The 4482-nt window shown below is 36.1% G+C and overlaps 1 non-coding gene across 1 annotated transcript; it reads right to left on the reverse strand.

The window, feature by feature from the left end:
- Positions 1-2746: 2746 nt before the first annotated feature.
- On the reverse strand, positions 2747-2854 carry LOC112761266 (small nucleolar RNA R71). Its single transcript, XR_003181668.1, has one exon. It is a non-coding gene; the product is annotated as a small nucleolar RNA R71 (small nucleolar RNA).
- Between the last annotated feature and the right edge of the window lie 1628 nt (positions 2855-4482).

The raw sequence follows: 4482 nt of genomic DNA on the forward strand, positions 1-4482 counted from the left end.
ATGAATAGCCGTGCCGTGACAGGGTGCGTTGACCATTTTCACTGAGAGGATAAGATGAAGCCATTAGCAAGGGTGATGCCTCCAGACGATTAGCCGTGCCGTGACAGGGCATTGGATCATTTTCCCGAGAGATGACCGAAAGTAGCCATTGACAGTGGTGATGTATCACATAAAGCCAGCCATGGAAAGGAGTAAGACTGATTGGATGAAGATAGCAGAAAAGCAGAGGTTCAGAGGAACGAAAGTATCTCCATTCGCTTATCTGAAATTCTCACCAATGAATTACATAAGTATTTCTATCCATATTTTATTAATTATTATTCGAAAACACCATTATCAATTTATATCTGCCTAACTGAGATTTGCAAGGTGACCATAGCTTGCTTCATACCGACAATCTCCGTGGGATTCGACCCTTACTCACGTAAGGTATTACTTGGACGACCCAGTGCACTTGCTGGTCAGTTACACGGAGTTGTGAACCATGGTTTTGGCATCATGTTTTTGGTGCCATTTCCAGGGAAAGAAAGAGCAATGAACTTTACATAATTAAAGTGTAATCACGATTCCGTGTACCAAGTTTTTGGCGCCGTTGCCGGGGATTGTTCGAGTTTGGACAACTAACGGTTCATCTTGTTGCTCAGATTAGGTAATTTTATTTTTATTTTATTTTCACAAATTTTTCAAAAATCTTTCAAAAATTTCTCATCTGTTTTCGAAAAAAAAAATGATAATAATGTTTTCAAAAATAAATTATTCTATGGCTTCAAAACTTTTAAGAATGAATTCTAGAGTTTCATGGTAACATGTTGGATCCTATCTGGCTGTAAAGCCATACCCAAACTGCTTTGGGATTGGTATTCAACTAATCACTCCAGTCCATGTAATTATATACTAAAGCTTGGCTGGCTATTAAGCCATGCCTGACCCTTTGATTGGAGCTTTAGAGCATAAGATTCCTGGAATTCATATTAAAAATTTTGGAATCCTTATTTTTCTTTTCCAAAATAGTTTTTCGAAAAATATAAAATAAAAATCCAAAAAATTTAGAAAATCATAAAAATCAAAAATATTTCATGTTTCTTGTTTGAGTCTTGAGTCATGTTATAAGTTTGGTGTCAATTGCATGTGCATCTTGCATTTTTCAAAAATTTCATGCATTCATAGTGTTCTTCATGATCTTCAAGTTGTTCTTGGTAAGTCTTCTTGTTTGATCTTGATGATTTTTTTTTTTTGTGTTGTTTGGTGTTTTTCATATGTATTTTTGAATTCTTAGTGTCTAAGCATTAAAGAATTCTAAGTTTGGTGTCTTGCATGTTTTCTTTGCATTAAAAATTTTTCAAAAATATGTTCTTGATGTTCATCATAATCTTCAAAGTGTTCTTGGTGTTCATCTTGACATTCATAGTGTTCTTGCATTCATCACATAGTTTGATCCAAAACTTTCATGCATTGCATCTTTTTCATGTTTTTCCCTCTCATCATTAAAAATTCAAAAAAATCAAAAAAATATCTTTCCCTTTTTCTCTCATCAAATTCAAAAATTTGAGTTGACTTTTTCAAAAATTTTTAAAATCAAGTTGTTTCTTATGAGTCAAATCAAATTTTCAATTTAAAAATCTTATCTTTTTCAAAATCTTTTTCAAAAATCTAATCTTTTTCAAATTTCTCAGTTATTTTCAAAAATTCCAAAAAAATATTTTTCAAAAATATTTTTCTTATTTTTAAATCAAATTTTCGAAAATAACATAATCAATTAATGTTTTGATTCAAAAATTTCAAGTTTGTTACTTGCTTGTTAAGAAAGATTCAAACTTTAAGTTCTAGAATCATATCTTATGATTTCTTGTGAATCAAGTCATTAATTGTGATTTTAAAAATCAAATCTTTTTCAAAAACTAATTTCTATCATACCTTTTCAAAAATATCTTCTTATCTTACCTTTTTCAAAAAAAATTTGATTTCAAAATATCTTTTCTAACTTCCTAACTTATCTTTTCAAAATTTGTTTCAACTAACTAACTAACTTTTTGTTTGTTTCTTATCTTTTTCAAAACCACCTAACTAATTCTCTCTCTCTCTCATTTTCGAAAATTTTCTTCTCTCTCACCTCCTTCTATTTGTTTATTCATCTACTAACATCTCTCCCTTACTCAAAAAAAAAAAGAGGATATCTATTATTATTATTTTTCTGTGCCCTCTTCTTTGTCATATGAGCAGGAGCAAGGACAAGAATATTCTTGTTGAAGCAGATCCAGAACCTGAAAGAACTCTGAAGAGGAAACTAAGAGAAGCTGAATTACAACAAACCAGCAAGCACCTGTCAGAAATTATCAAACAGGAAAAGAAGATGGCAACTGAAAATAATAATAATGCAAGGAGAATGCTTGGTGACTTTACTGCACCAAATTCCAATTTACATGGAAGAAGCATCTCCATTCCTACCATTGGAGCAAACAATTTTGAGCTGAAACCTCAATTAGTTTCTCTGATGCAGCAGAACTGCAAGTTTCATGGACTTCCATCTGAAGATCCTTTTCAGTTCTTAACTGAATTTTTGCAGATATGTGATACTGTTAAGACTAATGGAGTAGATCCTGAAGTCTACAGGCTCATGCTTTTCCCTTTTGCTGTAAGAGACAGAGCTAGAATATGGTTGGATTCTCAACCCAAAGATAGCCTGAACTCTTGGGATAAGCTGGTCACGGCTTTCTTAGCCAAGTACTTTCCTCCTCAAAAGCTGAGCAAGCTTAGAGCTGATGTTCAAACCTTAAGACAGAAAGAAGGTGAATCCCTCTATGAAGCTTGGGAAAGATACAAACAGTTGACCAAAAAGTGTCCTTCTGACATGCTTTCAGAATGGACCATCCTGGATATATTCTATGATGGTTTATCTGAGCTATCAAAGATGTCACTGGACACTTCTGCAGGTGGATCCATTCACCTAAAGAAAACGCCTGCAGAAGCTCAAGAACTCATTGACATGGTTGCTAATAACCAGTTCATGTACACTTCTGAAAGGAATCCTGTGAGCAATGGGACACCTATGAAGAAGGGAGTTCTTGAAGTTGATACTCTGAATGCCATATTGGCTCAGAATAAAATATTGACTCAGCAAGTCAATATGATCTCTCAGAGTCTGCATGGAATGCACGCTGCATCCAACAGTACTCAAGAGGCATCTTCTAAAGAAGAAGCTTATGATCCTGAAAACCCTGCAATAGCAGAGGTAAATTACTTAGGTGAACCTTATTGAAACACCTATAACTCATCATGGAGAAATCATCCAAATTTCTCTTGGAAGGATCAAAAGCCTCAACAAGGCTTTAATAATGGTGGAAGAAACAGGTTTAACAATAATAAACCTTTTCCATCATCCACTCAGCAACAGACAGAGAACTCTGAACAACATACTTCTAATTTGGCAAACTTAGTCTCTGATCTGTCCAAGGCCACTGTAAGTTTCATGAATGAAATAAGGTCTTCCATTAGAAATTTGGAAGCACAAGTGGGCCAGCTGAGTAAAAGGATCACTGAAATCCCTCCTAGTACTCTCCAAAGCAATACAAAAGAGAATCCAAAAGGAGAGTGCAAGGCCATTGACATAAGCACCATGGCCGAACCCAAAGAGGAAGAGGAGGACGTGAATCCCAAGGAGGAAGACCTCCTGGGACGTTTAGTGATCAATAAGGAGCTTCCCTCTGAGGAACCAAAGGACTCTGAGGCTCATCTAGAGACCATAGAGATTCCATTGAACCTCCTTATGCCCTTCATGAGCTCTGATGAGTATTCCTCTTCTGAAGAGAATGAGGATGTTACTGAAGACCAAACTGCCAAGTTTCTTGGTGCAATCATGAAGCTAAATGCCAAATTATTTGGTATTGAAACTTGGGAAGATGAACCTCCCTTGTTCATCAATGGACTAAGTGATCTGGATCAACTGACATTGCCTCAGAAGAGACAGGATCCTGGAAAGTTCATAGTACCTTGTACCATAGGCACCATGACCTTTGAGAAGGCTCTGTATGACCTTGGATCAGGGATAAACCTCATGCCACTCTCTGTAATGGAGAAACTGGGAATCTATGAGGTGCAAGCTGCTAGAATCTCATTAGAGATGGCAGATAATTCAAGAAAACAGGCTTATGGACAAGTAGAGGATGTGTTAGTAAAGGTTGAAGACCTTTACATCCCTGCTGATTTCATAGTCCTGGATACTGGAAAGGAAGAGGATGAATCCATCATCCTAGGAAGACCTTTCCTAGCCACAGCAAGAGCTTTGATTGATGTGGACAGAGGAGAATTGATCCTTCAATTAAATAAGGATAACCTTGTGTTTACAACTCAAGGATCTCTCTCTGCATCCATGGAGAGGAAGCATGAAAAGCTTCTCTCAAAACAGAGTCAACCCAAGCCCCCACAGTCAAACTCTAAGTTTGGTGTTGGGAGGCCACAACCAAACTCCAAGTTTGGTGTTGAACT

The sequence above is a fragment of the Arachis hypogaea genome, chromosome 16, assembly GCF_003086295.3.
Source record: "Arachis hypogaea cultivar Tifrunner chromosome 16, arahy.Tifrunner.gnm2.J5K5, whole genome shotgun sequence".
Classification (NCBI taxonomy): Eukaryota; Viridiplantae; Streptophyta; class Magnoliopsida; order Fabales; family Fabaceae; genus Arachis; species Arachis hypogaea.